Source organism: Bos indicus, chromosome 4, assembly GCF_029378745.1.
Source record: "Bos indicus isolate NIAB-ARS_2022 breed Sahiwal x Tharparkar chromosome 4, NIAB-ARS_B.indTharparkar_mat_pri_1.0, whole genome shotgun sequence".
Taxonomy (NCBI): domain Eukaryota; kingdom Metazoa; phylum Chordata; class Mammalia; order Artiodactyla; family Bovidae; genus Bos; species Bos indicus.
Window position 1 is genome coordinate 43865572 of NC_091763.1, and position 26111 is coordinate 43891682.

The 26111-nt window shown below is 40.1% G+C and overlaps 1 long non-coding RNA gene across 1 annotated transcript; it reads left to right on the plus strand.

Moving 5' to 3' along the window:
• Positions 1-27: 27 nt before the first annotated feature.
• LOC109557344 (uncharacterized) lies at positions 28-23599 on the plus strand. Its single transcript, XR_002180514.2, has 3 exons — positions 28-583; positions 19443-23004; positions 23181-23599. It is a non-coding gene; the product is annotated as an uncharacterized lncRNA (long non-coding RNA).
• Positions 23600-26111: the final 2512 nt, after the last annotated feature.

Consider the following 26111-nt stretch of genomic DNA (forward strand, 5'->3'; position numbering starts at 1 on the left):
GGGAAGGGGCGGAGCGGTCTGGCCCTCCATTGGGCGAGCCACGCTGAGGGATATCTCCACGAACCAATCAAAAGCTCGAATTTCTAGCCGAAGTTGTGTGGGGAATCGCCTAGCATACCCGTTTTGGAGGTCACAGGTCCTTCGGGCGTAGTTAGTGGCGGAGCAAGCTGTGAGGGGAGGGTCTTCGAGTTGTCGCCCGCGTGAACTCGGGGGCCCAGTGAATGTCTGAGAGGAACCTTCACTCCAGACACCGAGTCAGTCCGAACCCAGGTCTCGCTCGTCTCTGCCTCGACGACTCTGTCTTGTACCGCTTTCCCCTCCTTTTCCCCTGGGGTCCTTTTGGTCCCTCCCCTCTTTTTTCCCCCTCTAAAAGCCGAATTTCGCAGATTCTCAGCTGTGAGGAGAAAATTTTGCCGGAAATTAAAACCCTTCCTTCTATTAGGCAGTAGTCGGTTGATGGGAGGGGCTAAAGATCGCTTGGTGTCCTGACAAGATGCGTTACTGTTTTGCTGTGATCATCTTTAATGCTTTGAGGGAAATAACTTGCAAGCCTAGAAGTTTCGGATTACTATCCAGCTTGAAGGTAAGACTCTCCCAGAGAAATTTATTTTTTAACTATTATAATTCAGATACCCTTAAAACTTCAATAGCGATGTTTGAAAAGAAAGAGGATTTTGTGTGTATTTTAGCGTTTAGTTAGCATTCTGAGTGTTTGATGTTTTGTAAGTGTGTGCTTTGATTTGTAGCTTAGAAGATAAAGAATTTGAGGAGATGAGTTACAGTAATTGCAACCAAAGTGAATAGCACGATTATGAGACCCAAAAGTCAAAGAAATATATATATATATATATATATATATATATATAAAAGTAGTCAAATGAGTAGATGACCAGAGAATATATTGAATCCCAAAAGGTGCCCTAAGTTGCCTGTAACTTTGTAGAAAACAAAAGTAACTTTCCAGAATTCCCACTTCTTGTGAGTTCATGAAGTTGGAATTCTTAATTTTGTGTTCACTTTTGAGGGATAAAGGGGGTTGGTTTTAAGAATATTTTGGAGTCAAAACTTAATATTGCTTTATAGACTTTTTTGAGGTACCTCGAATTTTTAAAGTAATGAAAAGTATTTACTGTACTTTTTAAAAATGCAAAACAATAAAAGCAAGTGTAAACTTTTGGAGTTGACTGGCAGTAGATATCTACCTGAAAACTGACATTGGTGCAAGAGTGGACAAAGAGTATGGGACTGGAAATGATGTGGTATTGACTAGCTTTGTGATTTCTGTCAGGGTGCTCGTTTTCTGTCAGAACTTCTGGTTTATTTATTAAGTGAGAAAATTTTATTGGACCACCAAGATCGCTTCTGCACTCTAAACTTCTGCGATATTTAAGAAGCTTTTCAAAATCACATTGAAATCACTACAATTAAAATAACTGTTGGCCCTCCAGAAATAGGAAAGGGTCTCTTATATACATTAATATAGCACCTAGAAATTTATACCCATGCAAAAGTCTGGAAAGTCTTATCTCTTAAAGGGTCCAGCTAAAGTGAACTGTCATCTGAATATGTTACTGCTTGCACTATACTCTTTTATACTGTTAAACTCTCTTATCAGTTCTACCCTAAATTTGTAGAGCCTGAGTATGGTTACAGAGGCCCAAAGACCGTGTGTCTAAATATTTAAGTTATGAATCATCAAACTATTGTTAAAAATATATTCTATTCTACTACCTTCACAAATCTCCATAAATAATAATCTGGAAGGCCAAGTTTACATTTAGAATTCTCAGACTTCTAGAGTCCTCAGATTGACACTATTCTTTTCCCATTCCAAGCTTCTTCACCCACCTCACTCAACATGTTCAAGCCATGTCCACATCCCTAAGTGAAGTCACTCAGTCGTGTCCAACTCTTTGCGACCCTGTGGACTGTAGCCCACCAGGCTCCTCCGTCCATGGGATTCTCCAGGCAAGAATACTGGAGTGGGTTGCCATTTCCTTCTCCAGGGGATCTTCCCGACCCAGGGATCGAACCTAGGTCTCCATCATTGCAGGCAGATGCTTTAACCTCTGAGCCACCAGGGAAGCCTGCCCCTCCCTAAACCCCCTGCAAATAGTGATGGGTAATCAGCTATTCCATCTGCCCTCAAATCTAGCCACTCTGAAAGAGGTGTGCAGACATGGCCCCTTGACCTCATGGACTCCCTGCCCTTTGTAGCAGGAGGAGGGTCCTTACCCAAGTCTAAGGGCAGTACTGTTACAAAACATGCTCAGTTATCTCTTCTCTCCCCTGGAATCAGTCATTCCCTCACAACTAGATAATTCCTAACAACATTGAACTAGGAGAGAATTCCTACTTAATTAACACCAAATCCTACTGGCTTAATCTCTACTGCTGCTGCTGCTGCTAAGTCACTTCAGTCATGTCTGACTCTGTGCAACCCCAGAGACAGCAGCCCACCAGGCTCCCCGGTCCCTGGGATTCTCCAGGCAAGAACACTGGAGTGGGTTGCCATTTCCTTCTCCAATGCATGAAAGTGAAAAGTGAAAGTGAAGTCACTCAGTCCTGTCTGACTCTTAGCAACACCATGTACTGCAGCCCACCAGGCTCCTCCATCCATGGGATTTTCCAGGCAAGAGTACTGGAGTGGGGTGCCATCACCTTCTCCTTAATCTCTACTAGCACTAAGTATTAAGTGTTAGTTGCTCAGTTGTGTCCAACTCTTTGTGACCCCATGGACCATAGCCTGCCAGACTCCCCTGTCCATGGAATCCTCTAGGCAAGAATACTGGAGTAGGTAGCCATTCCCTTCTCCAGGGTATCTTCCCGACCCAGGGATTGAACCCAGGTCTCCTGCATTGCAGCTGAATTCTTTATTGTCTGAGCCACCAGGTCTCAGCAACTAGCACTAGTTGCTAGCAACTAGCACTGAAACCATCCACTTCTCTCCATGTCCAGTGTTGGTACCCTGTTTCAAGTACCACCCCTCTCACCTGGATAATTGCACTAGCCTTTTATCTGGTCGTCTTCTTTTCTAAGTTTCTCAAATCTGCTGGCCATTCTACCCAGAATACACTTTTCAAAACATAAATCTGAACATGTCACTTTCCTGCTTCAGACCTGTGTATGGCTTCCATTGATCTTAAACAACAAAATCCTTAATTGACCTACAAAACCCATCATAATCTAGCCCCTTCCTCTTCTATTTCAAAGTAAATGGTCTTTAATTTCCAGAATGCACCATACTATCTTTCAATTTAGGAATATTGCATATGTTGTTTCCTCTACATAGAATGCTTTTCTCTTTGCCTGATGCTTATGTGATGATTTGGATAATGGATGTAATGGAGGCAGATATCACCAATACCTCCTATATTTCTAACCTGCATGACTTGACAGACAGTGGAACCATTCATTGAGCTAGGAAACACTGAAAATATGACAAGTGTGGGATGCTCTTTGATCTTGCAGCTGATGAAGATGAGATACCTGTAAGACATCACATCCTTTGGATCTCAGCTCAAGCTATGCTTCATTTACTTGGAAAAGCCTTCCCTCCCTGTCAGGACTAGATTAGTAACTTGTTTGTTCCTTTGCTTCTCATCCCCATTTCTTTCTGCCTGTTGTTTTTAACTCATATCTCTCCCATCTCTTTTACTCCTCTACAACAGCAGTTCTATGAAAACATACTCCCTTTATCCAATTTCTCCATCTTCTTGTCTGACACTTGGCTGTCATGTGTCAGACAAGAATACAGACTATATATATTTTTTTTTAATCTCTCCCATATTCTACTTTATTTTTTAATTATTAAAGACTTTGCTACATATTCATCCCCTTTATCCTCCAGCCATCATTTTAACTGAAGTCAGTGTCCATACTAATGAACCATGTACTGTTTCTCCTTGGACTTACAGTTCCATTCTGTTTCAGCCACAAATTCCAATGGACCCCTTCTTGATCCTTTTCATCACTCTTCCATCTCTGAAATTCTGAACTGCAGTGTTTTAATATTCTGCTTTCTCAGTCCTCTACAATATGCCCTTGCCTTGTAACCTCAGAGAACTCCCATCTCTACATGTTTCCTTTTCAATTAATTATGATTGCCAGATAAAATACAGGACACTCAGTTAAATTTTCAGATATCCAGCAAGCAGTTAATCCCCTGCCCCCAGTTAATTTTGAATTCAATTAAACAGTGAATAAATTTTTAGTATAAGTATGTATTATACAATATTTGGGATATGTATACTTGAAAAAGTATTCTTTGTTTATCTGAAATTCAAATCTAGCTGAATGTCTCTTTTTTAGTTTCCAGTAAATCTGGCAACCCTACACAAATTCATCCTTTCTATATTTTCTTCTCTATCCAGCCTAAAATCTAGGTATATAATCTGCACCACACCTTTGCCATCACCTCAATTCCTGGTACTCTGATTCTCTTCATCTTTATACTGCTACCCCTGCCCCACATCTACCTGCTTCTCTGCTAAGCATTGCTCCCTCTCTTCCATGTAAGTGTTGGGGATTCTTAGGAATATGTAGTTGCTCTTTATCTAACTCTACACACCCCTCTATGATAGTATGCATCTTGGTGTCTTCTGATTTATCATAAATGCTGACAGTTTCCTAGTCTTTGTCTCCTGCCTTGGCCTTCCACATGATTCCTGACCCTTATCCAGATGCCAAATGGGTATCACCACATTTGTAGCCACTTACACCTCAGATTTTATACCACCCATTTTCATCCTCCCATGCATTAATTCTCCTGCATTTTTTTTTATACACCTCATCATTCAAGTACAAGCTTGCGAGTAGTCTTTATTGACATTTTCCCCCCTTCATCTTCCTCATTAGTCAGCCACTGTCTCTAGCCAGTTTCTCTTTTCCATTCCTATTGCTGCCTCTTGCCTTCAGGCCTCAAACCAGTTTGGATTTTGTCATTGATACCTTCCTAACTGGAAGTCTTCCATTAGAAACTGTCCTCCATGCTGCTTCCAAAATTATATTTCTGAAACATAAACCTGATTATGCCACAGTCTCTTCACTAATTCCTTTTGGCATATGGGATAAAAGTCACTCTTCCTAGTGTAAATACAAGCCATCCTTGATATAACCTTAGCACTCCTATCGCTCTCACCCTCCTGCATCTTTCCACTGACTGATCTATTCTGAACTATGCGTAATTGCCAAAAGAGTAGCATTCCTTGTTGCTCTGTCTATCTGCCTGGAATACCCCTCCAAGGTTGGGTCCAAGCATCTCCCTAGTACTGTGCTTCCTGACCTGCCGGAGTAGAGTTGATTGTTCCTTTGTGCTGTCATCATTCTGCCTAGGATCATTTAACGCATTGGTCTCAGCTTCTAGCCTGAGAGCTCCTCAAGGGCAGGGATGATGTGTTATTTGTATTTGTATGCATAGTATCTGGGACATGGTTAGAAAATAAATGTTGAAAAGAATTATATAAAGAACAGATTTATGATCTTTATGAAAAGATGAGGACCAGAGATTACAGACAAATGTTCTTGATAGGTTAAAAAAATAATAAGGCAGGCTGAATGTAATATAATAGGAAGTAGTGAAGACTGGAAACTGAGAATTATATGCCTTATCTATATCTACAAGGTACATTGCTGATTGTAGCAATATAGAAATGAAGCAAGCCTACTTGCTAAATATCTAGATTTTTTTCAAAATGTTTTAATGAATGGGAGTGTGCATTTATTTTTATTCATTTATATATATTTTTGGCCACACCATGCAGCATGTAGGATCTTAGTTCCTCAACCAGGGATCAAACCTGCACTCCCTGTGTTGGGAGCACAGAATCTACCACTGGACCACCAGGAAAGTCCCTTAATTTTTTTTTTTTTATTATGAGGTATCCTAAGAAACTACCCAAGACAAGGTAAACATATCTGTGGGTCAGATAACTTCGTCTGACTTCTGACCTAAAAAAAAGTGAGTTGCTTTGGTTAAGGTAGCTTGGTTCCAAATAGGAAAAGGAGTATGTCAAGGCTGTATATTGTCACACTGCTTATTTAACTTCTATGCAGAGTACATCATGAGAAACACTGGGCTGGAAGAAGCACAAGCTGGAATCAAGATTGCCGGGAGAAATATCAATAACCTCAGATATGCAGATGACACCACCCTTATGCCAGAAAGTGAAGAGGAACTAAAAAGCCTCTTGATGAAAGTGAAAGAGGAGAGTGAAAAAGTTGGCTTAAAGCTCAACATTCAGAAAACGAAGATCATGGCCTCTGGTCCCAAAACTTCATGGGAAATAGATGGGGAAACAGTGGAAACAGTGTCAGACTTTATCTTTTTGGGCTCCAAAATCACTGCAGATGGTGATTGCAGCCATGAAATTAAAAGACACTTATTCCTTGGAAGGAAAGTTATGACCAACCTAGATAGCATATTAAAAAGCCGAGACATTACTTTGTCAACAAAGGTCCGTTTAGTCAAGGCTGTGGTTTTTCCAGTGGTCATGTATGGATGTGAGAGTTGGACTGTGAAGAAAGCTGAGCGCCGAAGAATTGATGCTTTTGAACTGTGGTGTTGGAGAAGACTCTTGAGAGTGCCTTGGACTGCAAGGAGATCCAACCAGTCCATTCTAAAGCATATCAGCCCTTGGATTTCTTTGGATGGAATGAAGCTAAAGCTGAAACTCCAGTACTTTGGCCACCTCATGCGAAGAGTTGACTCATTGGAAAAGACTCTGATGCTGGGAGGGATTGGGGGCAGGAGGAAAAGGGGACAACAGAGGATCAGATGGCTGGATGGCATCACTGACTTGATGGACGTGAGTTTGAGTGAACTCCGGGAGTTGGTGATGAACAGGGAGGCCTGGCGTGCTGCTGTTCATGGGGTCACAAAGAGTCGGACATGACTGATCGACTGAACTGAAGAGTTTTATTCATTTTTTAACTCACAGCCCTACCTTTGTCAGTTGCTAAAAATGATAGATGCTAAGCAAATAAATGGGCTTCTCAGGTGGCTCGGTGGGTAAAGAATCTGCCTGTAATGAAGGAGATGCTGGAGCTGTGGGTTCGAGCCCGGGTCGGGACAATCCCATGGAGAAGAGCATGGCAGGCAACCTACTCCAGTATACTTGCCTGGAGAATCCCATGGACAGAGGAGCCTGGCGGGCTGTAGTTCAGGGAATCACAAAGAGGATACAACTGAAGTGACTGAGCACATATGCATGCAAAGAAATACATGCAAACTTCTAGCTGTAATAAATATATGTTAGCAGTGCTTAGTGTGTTTTCCTAGAATCTGATTTTTTCTTTATATAATGTCCTCCAGTACTCCTGAGCCTAACTGCATTTTTACTTTGCAGGTATACTATCCTCAGGCCTTGTCCAGGTTCTTGACCCGCTTGGATAAAAGGTCCTTGTGCTTTATGAAACCCTGTATTAATCTTAAAGACATCTCTTCTACCCTTCTGGAATGGAAATCTTAAAGCCCTACCTCTATAACATTAACCTGCTCATCTTTATGTGTTTTTCTTATGTGAATCAGCATATAAAGAGTGGTTCTATGCTTTAGGAAAGCCTGACTTTTTCAACTTTCATATTGTCAGTTGTAATTTACTCCACACTTAGTACAGGAGGCAGTAGACTTGTTCCATAAAGTGCCAGAGAGTAAATATTTCAGGCTTTGCATACTGCATGTCTCTGTAGCAACTACTGCTTGTTGCACAAAAGCACCATAGGCAATATATAAATGAATGGGCAGGGCAGTGTTCCAGTAAAACTATAAAAACAGGCAGGATAGATTTGACCTGCAATATATAGTTTGCTGACTCTTGGCTTTAGGATGTTGATTTGTACCTTTATACCATGTGAAAGGGTAAACGTCTCTTCCACACTCACCTTTGCTCCTGCTACATCAGTCACACGACTTTCTCTCTGATCCCTAATCATTCCCAGTCCTGCTTCAGTCCCTTGGCCCAGGCTGTTTCCTTGCCTGGAATGCTTCCTCCCTCCCACCCCTACTCTCTTCTTTCAGATGTCATGACAGGCCTTCCTCTGTTCATTATTTTCTGACATTGCATTCTCTTTCTTTCTATCACAGATTATAACTATTTTACAGTTGTTACCTTTTTATCATCCGTCTCCTTCAGTAAACAGTAAGCTCTCTGGGGGCAAGGACCATGTCTTTCTTACTTACTTTTATTCACCAGTGTATCTCTGCCATTTAGCAATATCATGATCATATAGTGATTAGTACTCTGTGTTGTGGCTCTAGCAAAATGCCTTGTATGCATTAGACACTCACCAAATGTTTATTGAATGGATAAATCAATTAATGACTCAGCCTGAATTTTGATTAACCAACTTAGTTGTTCACCAGGAACTGATAGAATAGTTCTGTGATGATGCAATGGTATGTACACAAAGAAGTAAAAAATTTAGCTTTCTGATGAATCTGATTATACCTACATGTACATTTCAGTCATAGTGACTTTCTTAGTAAATGTTTCACTCTTTCTCAATGTGTTAGCACACTGATGCATTGCAAGTTTATACAACTCAGAATACCTTTCTATAACTCATTTCCAAAAGTGCAGAATAGCTCTAGCTGCAGATCTGAATAGGTCAAACAATGCCAAGTTTATACCGTGAGATTTTATGGATGTTTACCTCATATAAGGAAGGTCAGGACTCTAAGAAAAATACTGACATAGTTTTGTCTTTTAGGAGAAAAGGTCTATTTGGATAGTAGAGTAGTAAATAGGACTAAGAGGGTCAATTTTGATCCTTCCGTAACTATCTTCAGAATCTTGGCAGTTAAGCAACTCTGAATAAATTTCAAAAAGTTTTTTGTTTTTTTTGTTTTGTTTTTTTTTAGAAGTAAATCCCAATTTATAAGCATCAACAAATAATATAATAGATGAAATTATCTAGTTAAAAGATAAAGATTGTCAAATTCAAAAAGTTTTTTGAACTGGAACAAAACATAATATCTAAGACCAGTTTCTTTGTATTCATCTGAAAGCCTTCTGTTATACTACTGAAGTAAAAAAAAAAAAACTATTGACAAGCATTGCATCCATCCACACCTAACCTGTTAAAAGGACTATTGGAATTAATTACAGAACAGGAAACTTGTTAAGTTGTATAACATTACATTATTGCCTTTTCTGTTGACAAATAAGATTGTTATCAAGTTTGCATCCATATAAATATATGACAAGAGAACACATTGAACCACAGATTAACTATTAATTTCTCAGGCATGCATCAGCACTAGGCTTTGTGATGATTATGTAAATCCTTTCCCTTACCCTGATTATAATCTTTCTTAAATTTAAGAAGTAGAAAAGAACCTATTCGAGGTCCCAGGGTTGAGATATACCATATATTATAAGTAGAGTTGTTGCATATATAAATAATTAAAATAACTTTAAAAAATAAAAGACAATTATTATGAGATTGGATTACATGAAAAAGTTAAAATACCCTAACAGCATTTGTTTAGCTGTATAGTTTATAACACCCTTGTGGCTTAGATGGTAAAGAATTTTCCTGCACTGCAGGAGACCTGGGTTCAATCACTCGGTTGGGAAGATCCCCTTGAAAAGGGAATGGCTACCTACTCCAGTATTCTTGCCTAGAGAATTCCATGGACAGAGGAGCCTGGAGGGCTGTAGTCTTGTGGGGTCTCAGATATGATTGAGTGACTAACACTTTCACTACTTTTACTTTCATAGTATCCAAAATAAAATTTTTTAATAAATAGAAGATGGATATAGGCACATCAGGAGAGAATTATCATTCAAATTCAGTTCAGTAACTCAATCATGTCCAACTCTTTGCAACCCCAAGGACTGCAGCACACCAGGCCTCCCTATGACCAACTCCCAGAGTTTACTCAGACTCATGTCCATTGAGTCGGTGATGCCATCCAACCATCTCATCCTCTGTTTTCCCCTTGTCATCCCGCCTTCAGTCTTTCCCAGCATCAGGGTCTTTTTAAATGAATCAGTTCTTCGCATCAGGTGGCCAAAGTATTGGAGTTTCAGCTTCAACATCAGTCCTTCAGTGAACATTCAGGATTGATTTCCTTTAGGATGGACTGGTTGGATTTCCTTGCACTCTCAAGAGTCTTCTCCAACACCACAGTTCAAAAATATCAATTCTTCTGCACTCAACTTTCTTAATAGTCCAACTCTTACATCTATACATGACCACTGGAAAAACCGTAGCTTTGACTAGACGGACCTTTGTTAGCAAAGTAATGTCTCTGCTTTTTAATATGGTATCTAGGTTGGTCATATCTTTTCTTCCAAGGAGTAAGCGTCTTTTAATTTCATGGCTGCTGTCACCATCTGCAGTGATTTTGGAGCCCCCAAAAATAAAGTCTGTCACTGTTTCCACTGTTTCCCCATCTGTTTCCCATGAAGTGATGGGACCGGATGCCATGATCTTAGTTTCATTCGAATTGAACTGCCTCTATTCACTTGTGTATCTCAAGAACAGTTCAGGCTCATTATATCAGCTCCTTCTCATGATAGTTTATAGGTGCCTCCTCTAGAGACTCTCAAGTTTCAATTTAAGGGTCTTTTTTTCCCTCACATTATTCCTCTTCCTTATTGTTGTTTAGTCACTCAGTTGTGTCTGACTCTTTGAGACCCCATGAACTGGAGCATGCCAGGCTTCCCTGTCCTTCGCCATCTCCTGGAGCTTGCTCAAACTCAGGTCCATTGAGTCAGTGATGCTATCAAACCATCTCGTCCTCTGTCATCCCCTTCTCCTCCTGCCTTCAGTGTTTCCCAGCATCCTGGTCTTTTCTAATAAGTGAGCTCTTTGCATCAGGTGGCCAAAGTATTGGAGCTTCAGCTTCAGTATCAGTCCTTCCAATGACTATTCAGGGTTGATTTCCTTTAGGATTGACTGGTCTGATCTCCTTGCAGTCCAAGGGACAAAAATGGCCATAATGTCAATAAATTATTTTTATAGTAACAGCTCCCCAGTGTATATCTGTAAACCTCCTGGTCCTCTTGTGTTTGTGACCTAACCACTTTAGCATCTTCCACAGGTATGTCAAAAGCACCTCAAATTCAGTATGTCTGTAGTAGAGATGGCTAATATTTGTTCCCCTTTTTTCCTTACTACCCTAACTTTATTTCATTCAGGTGCAATGTGCCTAGTTTGAAAACAAAAAAAGCTTAGACTGCCCAACCTTCCTTATTCCTAGGGATACAGTGAGTATCCTGGGAAGTCTGGGCAAGGCTTTCAGGATAGCTATTTAAGAGGAGGAGAGGGCATTTAGCCTCTTTGCCCTTCCCCCTTTCTCTCCTGCCTGAAACTTGGATGTGAGGAAAAAGAAAGACCCTCAACTATCAAAATGTAAAACTTTCAGCCCATATTTTACTTACTCTACATTGTAGGCGAGTTGAACTCTTAACCATTAATATCACTTTACAACAAATGTGGCTTAACTGCTTGCCCAATCATGGTCTTTCCAGTTTGAGTATGTTCTTAAGTTTGGGGGAAGCTGATAATTGTAGATGAGAGAGTGCCCTCTGTTTAAAGGCTTCGTTGGGAGAGCCAGCAGCAACCACCAAGCAGGGAGAATGTAGAATAAAATGTAGAATAAAAGGGGCCAAATAGAGTAACTGAAAACCATCCATAACGTCTCTTGGGAGATTAATTTTGCTGCCAGAATTCTTGTTGGAAAGACATCAGATCATTTTGATGCTTATTTTTAGGAAAAGGATGGGAAGCCTGTAAAATGTATGACAGGAGCCTTACTCAGTGTTGTAAATCTCTGAAAAGAAAAGCATAAGTTTTGTAGTACTAGTCAGTTTTCTGAAAAGAGGGAACTTTTTAGCTAAGAATTGGTGGGTAAAGCATAAGGTATATATTATAACCTTGAAACCTAAGTGTGGCAAAGAGGTGTAAAGGTGATAAACTCATAGAATTTCTAGATTGGAAATCCAACCCTGTATCCAATTCATGAGTCCTTTGCCACTTATCCTTTGCTTTGTTCTTGAACAGGGAAACTTTACCTCCAAAGTAAGTATGCTCTGCTTCATAAGTTTCAGCCACACTTTGAGACCATCACTGTAGGTAGGGGGATGATGTTTACTTAGTGTCTTGTGTAAGCCTCATGTTTGTACACGTTTCATGTCAGCCTGTGTTTTGAAAATCCTTACAAGGTGTTTTTCAAAACTGAACTGGATTCTATATTTATTCTGACACTGAACTAATTTTCTAATGTGTGCTATCTTGTAAGAGGAAACAGAAGTCTTAAAACATCTTTTAAAAAAGTCTTTTAAACCTAAACATTGATCATACCATTTTAGAAATTTCGGTTACTTATGTTTAGGAAATAACACATTCAGAAAAGATGCAGTGTTTCTTTGGTTGCTGGTAGACACAAGTGCTTTTATCTCATACGAGGCCAAGAATATTTTTAGGAGAAGGAGTGAGAGTGGGAGAGGGTGTGGACAAACAGATCTATAAAAACAGTGGCTTGAACTCTCAAGACACTTTATGATTCAGTAGCAAAGTCCGGGTAACCTGAACATCCTGAAGCAGGTCTAACAGATTCCCAGAAGAGATGACCCACGGAAGAGCAGTTTTGTGCGTATGTCAGTAGAGCTAGAAAATTGCAAAACTTTGACTGCCATAAAGTGATCTTACTTTTTAGTTTCACAGATTCTAATTTGAAAAGCTTTTCTGAATATTTAATGAACAGAGCCATGAAGCAACATGTATCTTGCCTCAGATGCCACCACTGCTGGCTTTTCTTGATTCCCGTCAGATGAACTCTTGCTTCTGTATACCATTAGATTGAAAAATAGATGCATAACTGAAACAGCTAAACTAAAAATTAAAAAAACCATAAAATGCCCACTTTAAAGTTAACTTTTAAATCCAACACAAGCTCTAATTAAGTCTATTATAATTGCTATTTTTGATCCTAGTCTTTCTCGTGTTTAATCCCTATATTTGATTCCAATGAGTAGAAAACACTAAGTTGTAAAATAATGTCACTGGGTGTTAGTGAAGGAGGACAGAAAAAGAAGGTACAAATCAGGTACCTGGAAACCTTGAATACCAAGGCATGAAACCTTGCCAGCATAGATGGACAAGTCCAAGTGCCACGCAAAGAGGGTAAGCTCTCCTTGTATAATTCTTGTAACCTTGGGTTGAGTTCGTCCTGTAGTCTTTATCTTGCCATCTGAGTTTACAAACTACCAGCGTAGCTTGCCCATTACCTTGATATATGAAAAGTGTGAGTGATACAGACATTCAGTGATTTCTGTTTCTTCACAGTGGACTGTCAGTACATGGGGATCAATATTAGAGGTACACAGATCCTCTTAAATATTGTTTGATGATGATACTAAGTTAAGTGCTTCAGTATATCATAGGAAAGCAAGCCTAAAATAATGCAGCAGCAGTATAAAGTACAGGTATGCTGTCATGGGCTTCCCTGGTGGTTCAGATAGTAAAGAATCAGCCTGCAATGTGGGAAACCTGGATTCGATCCCTGGGTTGGGAAGATCCCCTGGAGAAGGGAATGGCTACCCATTTCAGTATTCATGCCTAGAGAATTCCATGGACAGAGGAGCCTGGCAGGCTGCAGTCCCTGGGATCGCAAAGGGTTGGACACGAGTGGTATGGTATGCTTGTAAATGAACAACTAACTCCATTTGGAGATTAAGTGCCATTTTGATGCCCAAAATAGAGGCATTAAGCAGGAAAACATAAATACATTAGTGGCAAAAGATACAGAATTTTTTGCAGATGTAAAGAACTGTTATTTATGTGGGCATGCTAATGTCTTTGACCACTCTAATTGAAAACATAAATCATATTTACATGAACTTATATTGACTCTTCCCCCAGTTCCTGTGTATATTTAGTAACTTTTTTGTGAAAATTTTGCTAATCAATGATCTATCTTATTATTTTTTACAGCTTTTTTTTTTTTACAGCTTCTTTATTCCTTGATATAACTACCTCTTAAACTAGAGATACTTCTCTTACTACTTGTTTATAGATGCCCTTCTTCAGTTTATCTTCCATTATTAGATAGTCTGCTCTTTCTTATTTTCCATGTGTTTTAAGTATTTAGTTAGTGAATACTTACAGGCTCTGAAGGCAATCTGGCTGCAACATCTGTCACTCCTTTAATTGCCGAGGTTGTTTCAGCTGATCTGACTAGCTCGGCAAGTGTCCACTTCCTACTTCACCTCTCCGTGTGTGTCCCTCCCAAAGCTGCACACTCAGTCAAAGAGGACCACCTTCCCTAGTCAGGAAGACCATTCTTTGGTCAGGGGTATATGAGTAGTTACACTCCCCTGCTAGAACCTCCAAAGCACCCACATGGTACCAAGCAGTAGACTTAAATGCTAGGAATATAGCAATAGACAAGGTGGACTTCACTCTGTAGTCACAATTTCTGTTTCCAAATAAGCTTTTCATCAGTGCCTTGTTATTCCAGACTCTCACTTCATTTCTTACTAATTTATTTGTGTAACAAATGGCAGTAAGTATCTAGTGTACCCAGAACTGTGTGATAATATAATTGAGAAGATAAATGTCAACATTTAAATTATCACACTGTGGTTAAAATAATGCAATGATGGCATGCACTGGATACAGTGAAAATGCAGAAGACAGATCATCAACTCTAGCTGGAGGAGTGAGGGAGAAAATCCCAGAGATGATGATATTTGAGCTGAATTTTTAAAAATTAGAAGGCAAAAAGATGGAAAAAGACTTGAGGCTGAGCAAAGAGCACTTAGAAGAAGACATGAAATAATGACATGTTTAATGTGGTTTTCTTTGCAACAAGTGTTTTGTAATTTGAGTATAAGAAACATGAAGTGCCATAAAAGGAGAAGAGTCTCTACAGTGGATGAGAGCCAGACTCTCTGAACTGTGTTGCCCTTGACTGCCTTGGCATGCTGAAGACTCACTGCATGCATTTTGTTAACTTAAGTGCTTAATGAGGAAGCATGGAAAATGTTTATCTCTGTCTCACTTCCTGCTAATTTCTCCCAGGCTTCACCACGTCTTGCTTCCTAACTCTAGCTGAACACTTCTCCGTACCTTGCCTTTTAACTCTCCATGTAATACTTAAATGCTATTTCAGTTATCACAGCTTTTCTACAAACCAAATAATATGAAAATTTTGATATTCTGAAATTAGATTTATATTAGCTCTTACTAAAATATTGTTGGAATTTAAAATACCACACTTTATATAACTAATATCTTTATTTAGCTCTCCTGTTTATATTCCTTTTTTATGATTATGTTTTTTTCAAAAGCATAAAAGTATTTTGAAAGTAAAACAGTAAAGTTGTGAAATGTTTTTATATTGGCTTCAAACAAAACTTATATAGCTGCTTCTTTTTTTTAAAAAAAAGTGTTTCTCTTGAAGAGATTTCTGCATATACAGAGATACAAAAGCAAGGGAAAGTAACTTAAAATACTATTAACTAAATAAAGCCAATGAAACTCATATAGGATCAAGTCAATATCTACCCATTCTTGAATAGAAAAATCTGAAAATGGAAGGGGTGTGTAAGCCTTTCCTTAATTTCGAGAAGCATGTACTAAGGATATATATGCTTTTGTCAAACTCCATTATAGTCACTGGAAATATAAAAATGAAAAATACAGTCCATACTCTCAGTGGATTTGTTGTCAAGTATTAAGTTGAACCACATGAAATTGCATCTTTTTTAGGTCAAAATGTTCAAATATCAGTTCAATCTAAATATATGTGTGTGTTACATGTATATTAAATAGAAATTTACAATAATAGAGATATGAACAATGTGCCCTGAAAAAGTGCTTTGTGCTGTCCAGAACAGTCTGTGAAAGCTTTCCAGAGATGACATTTGAGCTGAATTTCAGAAAATGACTGGGAGTTCACTGTGTGTTCATGTGAAGTGAAGAGAATGAGCACATTTAACAATAGGAAAGCCTGTGCAGAGTTGTTGAACCTCTAGAGAAAGGGTCTAGCTCATGCAAATACTTCAGATTGGTTGGAATGCCAGGTATGTGGTAGGTGACAGAAGAGGCAGGCTAAGTAAGCAGAGGGAAGATGTTAGAAGGTAGGAGGTACCAAGCCAAAGAGATGATGCTGTCCTTGAAATTGGTGAACTGTGTATAATCCACAGAATGTGCAACACCACATGTTAGGGTTCATAAAGGAAATACTATTTATATCTATATTTTACCTGTCTTGTCTTTTCAAATTTTCTAATTGTATAAGGACTACAGTGTATATAATTCTTACTGCAGTACTGAATGTAAATAATTTCTAAATAAATAAATATATATGTATTACGGTGTGTTAGAGGCTGAATTGTGTCCCCCTCCCCACACACATACAGAATTTATGTTGAAATCCTAACCTCTAGTATTTCAGAATGTGACCTCAATTGAAAATAGAGTCATTACTGATGTAACTGGTCAAGATGAGGTCATATTAGTGTCAGTCACTCAGTCGTGCGACTTTGCGACCCCATGGACTGTAGCCAGTCACACCTCTCTGTCCATGGAATTCTCCAGGCAAGAATACTAATGTGGATAGCTGTTGCCTTCTCCAGGGAATCTTCCCTACCCAGGGACTGAACCCGAGTCTCCTGCTTTGCCGGCAGATTCTTTACCACATGAGCTACCAAGGGAAGCCTCCATATTACAGTAGAGTGGGCCCCTAATTCACTTCGTTACAGCAACCCTAGAAAATGAGTACACGCTATGTGATCAGAAAGTTTAGAGGCTCTATACACTACTGCGTATAAAACAGGTAACTAATGATAACTTATTATATAGAGCTTTCTCAGTATTCTCCGTGGTACCCTAAATGGGAAGGAAATCCCAATAAGGGCAGATATACATGTAGCTGATTCACTTTCCTGTACAGCAGAAACTAACACTTTGTGAAACAACTATACTCCAATAAAAATTTATTTAAAAAAGGTTTAGAGGCCTTGATTAGATTATGAAAAGCAATAGAAGAGTTGGTTTATATTTTAAGATTTCAAATTATTTATGTCCTATAATTATTCAGTCTCAGGATTCAATAATTTACTTATGTTGAATTGATTTATTGACTTCCAGTACTTTACTTCTTTAAAACATTAAACTTTACAAATAACTTTTTTTCATTTGTGTTTGGTATGCTGCTGCTGCTGCTGCTAAGTCGCTTCAGTCGTGTCCGACTCTGGGCAACCCCAGAGACGGCAGCCCACCAGGCTCCCCTGTCCCTGGGATTGGTATAGTTTATGTTAAAGGCAGAAGGAATTAGGAAATACTTAACCTGTAGCTCAAAATAGATACGGTGATAATTTTGCAGCAGTTTTAGGGGAAAAAAATATATTTAAGGAAAGTATTTAATCCCATTAGGCAGAAGTGGAACTAAAATCAGAAACAGGATCCTACCAAAAGAAGTCATAGCTGTGAAGAGTTTAACACTATATCATAATTGCAAGGAGTAATGCAGGTAAAACATGCCTTATTATAGCTACATAATCTTCAAGTATTAAGGACAACCAGTCCTTTTTATATATGACATATGTTAGTCACTTGCCTGAGGTTCCAAAACAGTTTTTAAGGTCAGGAATGATACCCTAAATTCAAATTACGCATTTGAAGCCTGTTTATACGTCAGCAAGATCCAAAAGTCAGCAATACATTGATTAATGAATATGTCAGTACAAAGTAGATATGTATATTTTATTTTGGGCATTTTAGATCTTTATGGGACATGGAATATTTGATAATTTTTGGCCTTATTTATGCAAATCAATAGTAGCACTTTGAAATGCTACTTTTTAAAAAAAATCTGTATCATTGTAATAGTTTTTCTGTCCTTTAGACAAGTAGTTTTCAGACTTTCTAAAAGAATTCTTTCTTCAAATGAATTATTATGTGGAAGCCCATTATACAATAATTATGCAGTTCACTCCATCAAAGAATACTTTATAGACCTTTTTTTGGTTTTGTTTTAAGATTGGAGGGGTGTGGTGGATCTTTGTTGCTGCATAGTTTTATCGAGTTTTCTCTAGTCACTAGGAGCAGGGTCTACTCTTTTTGTGGTGTGCGAACTTACTGTGGTGACTTCTGTAGGGAAGCACGGGCTCTAAGCCACAGGCTTCAGTAGTTGCGGCTCAGGCTCTAGAACGCTGCTGGCTCAGTAGTTGTAACGCAGGGACTTAATTGCTTCCTGGCATGTGGGATCTTCCTGGGCCAGGGATTGAACCAATGTTCCTTGCATTGCAAAGTGAATGCTTAACCGCTGGACCACCAGGGTAGCGTGACTTTTGATGTTTTAAATCTTTGATTCTTATATCTAGCCTGGAAGTTCTGTATTTTGTGAATGTATGTTTTATATTCACTGTGTAATGTTAGAAGAATGAAAAGGAATTTACGTGATAGGAATAAAAAAATACGCTACTGACCTATCTATGATCATAGGGCCTATACCTGAAGTTGCTTTCCCACAGGGTAATTGGAATATAAGAATATATCTATTGTCTCTAATGTGGTCCCCTGGTTTGTGACCAGCACAGCAGTCTGCAACCTGTATCTACTTGGTCAAGGATATAATGTCCTCTGTTCTCATTAAGAGACTTCCCTTTCTCTGCGTTTACCCCAGTTCTTTTAACAGTTTTTGGTTTTGCTCTCTATTCATTTGACTACACCTTTGCTACCTTTGGACTCAAAAACCTGTTTGTCCAGTTGAGTATCTGGTTATTTTTTCCCTCACCCATGACTTATAATCATATTGCTGTAAGCTGGTAAATATTTGAAACTATGTATACTTTTTATATGCTTACCTTGTTATAAAAATTAGCACCGTATAGAAAGGGGATAGCATTGGAGACTCAGAATTACAGTTTTTACATTCATAGCATTAGACGACTAATGTTTTTAAGATCAAGATGTCAGGTGGTCAATCTGATAACACATAAATCACAATTTATTCTTTTAGCTAGTGCTTATTGAACCCCTATGATATGCTAACAGTCATTATGAAAAGTTTTAAGTGTATTTGTTATTTAGTCGCTAAGTCATGTCCGACTCTTTTGCTATCCCACGGACTGTACCCGCCAGGCTCTTCTGCCTGGTGAACTAAGTGAACATGATCCAGCTTTACAAAACAGATGTATTACACACAAAGAAACCTCTGTATGCACACACACACACACACACACTCCCTGGTATAAGCTATGAAAGAAACAAATGGAGTTCCACTGCACAAGTAGAGAAACTACTTTAAATAGAACAGTCAGAAAAGGAACAGGAAGTGAAAAGAAAAGCATTCTAGGCAGGGAAGAGCTTGGGCAAAGGCCCTTGAGATGGGCTCAGGAGGGAGCTGGGCTTGTTCAAGCAACAAAAGACATTAAGTTCTATGAGGAAAAGATCTTTCTCTTTTGTCTAAAACTGTGTTTTAGGACTTCTCTGGTGTCGCAGTGGGTTAAGAATCTGCCTGCCAGTGCAGGGGACATGAATTCAGTCCCGGGTCTGAGAAGATTCCACATAGCATGAAGCAGCTAACCCCGAGCACCACAGCTACTGAGCCTGTGTGCCTCAGCTACGGAAGCCCACACACCCTAGAGCCCACACAGCACAGCTGCGGAGCCCACATGCCTACAGCCTGTGCTCTGCCACAAGAAGAGCCCCTGCAGTGAGAAGGCTGCACACTGCAACAGAGGAGCCTCCACTCACCACTAGAGAAAGCCCAAGTGCAGCAACAAAGACAATAAATTTTTTAAAAAATAATATAGAATAATGTGTTTAAAATTAAATAATAGGCACTGCAGAAATACTTGTGTGTGAATGAATAAATATCTGTATACCTATAAATAAATATCTGTATATAGGATGTAATGAGGACAGCTGAAGTTCAAAAAGTAGGTAAAGGACTAGACCTCACAAACCCTGTTTAAAAAAAAAAATGGGGGATCTGATTTCATAAAGCCTCACTCACAGCCATGTGAGGAATTGTTTGCTGGGGATTAAAAATGGAAGAAGGGAAACCCAGATTCATGAGTGCAGCAGAGGTGGAGAAAGTAGACCACAGAAATCACTAACTGTATGTTAGGGCCAGGCCAGTGGGCCAATCTTGTTTCTTCAGCATCTTAGCAAAGGAAATGTATCTGATTTCTCTTTTTATCCCTAGAACTACCATAGCCCCTCAACCCCCAGACCAAGCCTGGAAAGAAATTAACCTTTTGAGAATTTAATCAAGCCCTTGAGGAAAGTAATTTCAGAGTTTCTCCTAGGTCTTTGTATTATTGAGGAAGTGACTATCTTAAATGAAGTCACAAAGAAAATGAAAAATACAGATTATTCTACAAGATAGTAGACTTGGTCATATAAAAAAAGTCAATACCATGGAGAAAAAAGGCAGAGAAACATGCTGGTTATGTACTACAGTATAGCAACTGACTCCCAGTGAATATCCCTTTTGAAGACATTTTACCACATGTACAGAAGCACAAATGAGGGGAAAAATTTTTTTTAAATATGCTCAATAAAACCATTCAACTTAAACTAAAAAAAAAAAACTTTTTTTTTAAGAAGGCTTTCCTCTCTCATACCTCCTCTGGCGTGATTGTGAGGGGATAGCTTCTATTGTGAGGACTCTACCTCCAGTTCTAGGGGGTGAGTTGAGTAGGTACTCACAGGGAAGTCTTTGGGAAGCTAAAGAGTGATTGCTTGGTAGAGAACTCAGAAGGACATTAAGACAAAACTCTCTCTTCCCCAGCGTATACTGAAAAGAACCTTGAGTGTAGCTATGAGTCTTAATGGTTGTTTTATATAACATTGATCAGCACATAGGTTCTCAATGAATGGAGATTTGTTACCTCCCAGAGGAGTCTGTTCTACTTTTGAATTCCCCCTAATTGTTAGGAAGTTATTTCTCTTAACCGAACCAAACATTTTCCCCATGTTATTCCCACCCTTGTATGTAGTTTTACCCTCTAGAATCTTGGCAAATAAAGCTGATTTCTTTTGTTGATTTTAATTTAATTTGGCATGGCTGCCTGGACCTCTTAATCTGTAAGAGAAAATGAAGCTGTAGCAAGAGTTAAATTTATTTGATGCAGCAGACCAAATTTTCCATGTGGAGGCAAATTTTGTCTTGGGATGTGCCAGTCACTAAAGCTTTTTTAATGAGGCAACTCAGTCTGTTCCTATAAACTGTCAATTTATTCTCCTGGATCTTAAAGGAACACTAGCTCCAGGTGGGCAGGCCTCTTCTGGAATAATAATAATAACCAAAATAATTAAAAACCAGATTACTGCCCTAGTCCCTTCCCGCTCCCCCATTCCTAAGCCATCTACATAGCTAGTAGAGGAGTATCGAGATCATCCTTCTGAGTTTTAGGGTACTCATCCTTTCACTGGGCTTCCCTGCTGGTTCAGTTGATAAAGAATCTGCCTGCAATGCAGGAGACAGAGGTTCAATCCCTGGGTTGGGAAGATCCCCCGGAGAAGGAAATGGCAACCCACTCCAGCATTCTTGCCTGAGAAATCCCGTGGACAGAGGAGCTTGGCAGGCTACAGTCCATGGGGTCACAGGAGCAGGACATGACTTAGTGACTAAACTACCACATACTGAGATACTTCCAGGTTCTGCAGAAAGTGTGGCTGTCCCCTCGACCACACTCTGCTTTTCTCTACTGTACTGTTCCCTGCCCTGTTGTTTCAGTAGCTAACGTCTCCACAAGTTTTCCTTCTCCTAGAAATGTACTTTCTCAGACATGTATGACCTCTAGCATTCTCTTCATACTGTGGTTTTACGAATTTTTATTATCATTGTGCTATGGCCTCTTGAGGGGAAAGAGATAAATATGCATTATCAGCTAATTTGAATCAGAATTGTGGTTGACGTATTTTAATATAAATCATACTCTATAGAGATTTTTGGCATATTAACAATTCAGTGATTTTTAGCATATTCACAAAGTTGTGTAACCATCCCAACAATCTAATTGCAGAACATTTTCATCACACCAGAGAAGTCACATACCATTAGCAGTCACCTCCTATTTCCTCTACTCTCCTGCCAGCCCTAATCAATCACTAATCTACTTTCTGTCCATAGATTTGTCATTATTGCTGTTTGTAGAGGGGACGATACCAACAGGGAGAAAGGTGAGCTCTGGTCTGAGGGGAGCTTCTACTTCTGATCTCTGCTTATCAGCCATCAGAAAATTTGAAGTTAAAAATCCCTGATTCTTTGAAGATTAATTTCTCCAAAGGTATTCACATACATTACCCATAAACATAGGTAGGTAGGTATGTAGGTAGATACCTAATCGTATTTCATAACTTTAATCTTATTTTGGGGGAATGAGTGACCCTAGTGTGCACACACATGCACACACACCCATCTTATCCTGAGTTGTGTTTCAAAGCCTTCCTGTTTGGACTGACAATGATGGACACCATGGCTCAAACACTTTCCTCCAATTCCCTAATTCCTAGGTTTTTCAGATCAGGCTGCCCTACCTGTATCTTGCTGGTTTTAGGTAAGATATCCAAATACTAGGTGATGATAAAGGGTGGGAGTCAGTAGAATGAACCATAGGGAATGACTTAGAGAAAACATCCCTCTCTGCCTTGTGTACAACCAGAACATGGAGAGAGAAAGAGGGGTAGCAGGTCAGTGAGGAATGGCTCTTTACTGGGTACTTTTTCTAGCCAGGGCATGTGGGCCTCCCAGCACCTCTACCCCTCAGGAGTGGTCCTTTATGATGTATCAGCTCCCCAGAGCCGCCATTGGCTGTCGGGAGTGTCCTGATGACCAAATAAAGCAGAACAGGTGTGACTCCTCATTGTCCTGGGGAGAGGTATATATACAGAGGGCAGGCCTGGCAGACAGGCAGACAACTGAGTGGCTTCAACATGGCAAAAGTGACTGATCAATCTTGGGAGCCAAAAACCACAAGCACCAAGCGGTGGAAGAAAAGGAAGACCCTCTCTCAGCCTGGATCAAGAGGCAAGGTGAGATGACCCTACCCAAGCTCCTCCTCTTCTTTCCCATTTACACCCTCTGCCCCCTTCCCTCACCTCGAGATAATCCTGCCCCAGCCTGGCACAAACTTCCTCCTTAGTCCCTCACCCTTTCCCCCCACCCTTCTCCCAACCAGTGACCTCTGGGCTCACCGTTGCCTTAACAGGTGGTGAAGATATATAAGAAGGTAAAAAGACCACTCCATGTGTGTTCAAGAAAAAAATACTCCCCAAAAGTTATAACTACAAGAAGACAAAGGAGAACAAGAAGGGCCAAGCTTCAGCCAGTTCCATAGACTGAGCCAAAAGCAGCCAGGCCAGGCCTAACAGCCCCTGTAGAACGACACCACTCTGAGATAAGACCTAAGCAAATAGCGCCTGCAGAGCAAGCTTCAGAGACCTGAGAACAATCTGCTATATCGAGAGTCCTGGCTGCGGAGAAATGGCCAACCGCGTAGACACTGGCTCAGACACTGATGTGAAACATGGGACACAAATGCTGGTTATTAAAATCAGCAAAGTGTGAGAAGCCCCTCAAAAACAAAAACAAAAAACAATAAAATTAGGCGCTCTGCACAGAAATGAATCGTGTCACTTTGGTGTTGTCTGAGATTATTTCTTAAAGTGAGAGAGTGATGATAGAGAAGCTTAGCATCTTTGGTTCCCCCGTATCTACCTGAGGAGAAAATGTACATGCAGCTCTCCAAGAGTGGAAAATACCCTTTCTGCCAGGTTCTCCAGCTCTGGCAGACCAGTTTTTTTTTACCATTTCTGTACTTGGTGGTCAACACTCATTTTCAAGTGTGAGTGAAGTCAGCAGAACACAGCAGTGCCAAATTCACTCTAGTAGGTTAAAGGCAATGGAAAGGGAACGGGGGAGAAACAACAAGGAGAAGGCTCTGACTTTCTCAGTCATAACACAGAACTGAACTGCGCTGGTTGCCTGGGATAATTCGGTTGTGAGTTGAAGGCCCCTGATCCTCACAGCTCCCTCATCCTTTGCTGGCCTCGTGGTGAGTTTTGTAACAAAGGACAGGATGGCAGCAGTTCCAGCCACTAGGATGGGTAGTCACAAGGCCACACTGAGCAGGGCCTTCAGCAGATACTCGTTGCTGGCCTAGTTCTGCCTACCTTCCTTCGTCTCACCGTCCCACCAGTCTCTCCCACCCCCACCTCCCGCTTTAAGCCCAGAATGGAGTGCTCAAAGTCGCCCACAGAGGTGGAGATGATTGAGAGTCCAGTATTTATTGATTAGAAAGTGATTCTCAGGCATGTGTGTGTCTCTAAAAGAATTTGAAAAACTATTCACCTCCTTAGGGCTTCCCTGGTGGCTCAGAGGATAAAGCGTCTCCCTGCAATGCAGGAGACCCAGCTTCGATCCCTGGGTTGGGAAGATCCCCTGGAGAAGGAAATGGCAACCCACTCCAGTATTCTTGCCTGGAGAATCCCATGGACAGAGGAGCCTGGCGGGCTACAGTCCATGGGGTCTCAAAGAGTCGGACACGACTGAGCGACTTCACTTATTCACCTCCTTACATAACTTTTAAGTTGAAATTCAAAATTTCTATTTCATAAGTTTAAATATTTATTAAGGATATAATTTGTAATTTGTTGTAAACATTGCTATTGAAAATAAAACTGTTACATCAGTCTTTTTTAAATTTTTCTCTTCATAAATTCCACCCCAGAATTTATGCTATAGAATTAGACTAGAGAAGTGTCACTAGACAGGGTTATTATTTGGCCTGTATTTTTGCTCTCAAAAGCTTTGAATCTGAACCAGCACATGGTTGAGACTCAGTTCTTTGCCATGCCATATGAATGAGATGATTTTTCTTCTGTACATTTTTAAAATACCATGTGATATTGGCCTGAACTGTAAGGACAAGTGCCTATCTGACCCCTCTTTACTCTGTAGCTGTGGAACACATTAGCTACAGGCTATACTCCAGCAGTGGAGAAGGTGATGGCACCCCACTCCAGTACCCTTGCCTGGAAAATCCCATGGACGGAGGAGCCTAGTAGGCTGCAGTCCATGGGGTTGCAAAGAGTCGGACATGACTGATCGACTTCACTTTCACTTTTCACTTTCATGCACTGGAGAAGGAAATGGTAATCCACTCCAGTGTTCTTGCCTGGAGAATCCCAGGGATGGGGGGAGCCTAGTGGGCTGCCGTCTATGGGGTCACACAGAGTCAGACATGACTGAAGTGACTTAGCAGCAGCAGCAGCATACTCCAGCAGTGGAGCCAGTGAACTGATTGTAGGCGGTTGTTCAGGGGTGTTCACTTAAAAACCAGATGTCCAGCATTGCACAGCTTCTTTTGTAAACAGGAATGTCCTGACCACATTTTGGTAGTGAAAAATACAATGAAGGTGTATCTCTCTGGATCTGCTGAAATTTGACATGTTTACAGCATAACACTGAAAACAGTCCTAAATTATCTTTTGGCTCTTCCTATATCTTTTTATTAAATTTAAACAAGTACTTTTGTCCCCGGGAAGATGATCCAAAGAAAATGATAGCATTAACTGTCTCTGGGAGGAGGAACTGAATAGCCAGGACCAGCATGAAAGGGAAACTTCTATTGTATGTCCTCTTGTATCTGTGGAATGTTAAGCCATGTGAATGTACTGCATGTTCATATTTAAAGTCTTAATTTAAAAAATGAGTTAACTATTTGCTTGCCTGAATTGTTAAAAAGATGTATTTATTTTGATTTTCAGTCATTAAAACATTTCTCTGGTTCCTAAAGATTTATTTATCCAATAAGCATACATAGTAATAACATAATAGCAACAAGAAAATTACTGTCAGGAAGATATCAAAACAGTATAATGAAGCCAGATTAGGGAGGAAAGGGGGCCCAATAGGAAATTAAGATTCAATACCCCAACTTTTTCTTTTGAACAAAGGGAATTCCCTGGCTGTCCAGTGGTTAGGACTCCACACTTTGACTGACGGCTGCCCAGGTTCAATTCACGGTCGGGTAAGATCCTGCAAGCCATGCTGCTGCTGCTGCTGCTGCTAAGTCGCTTCAGTCGTGTCTGACTCTGTGCGACCCCACAGACGGCAGCTCACCAGGCTCCTCCGTCCC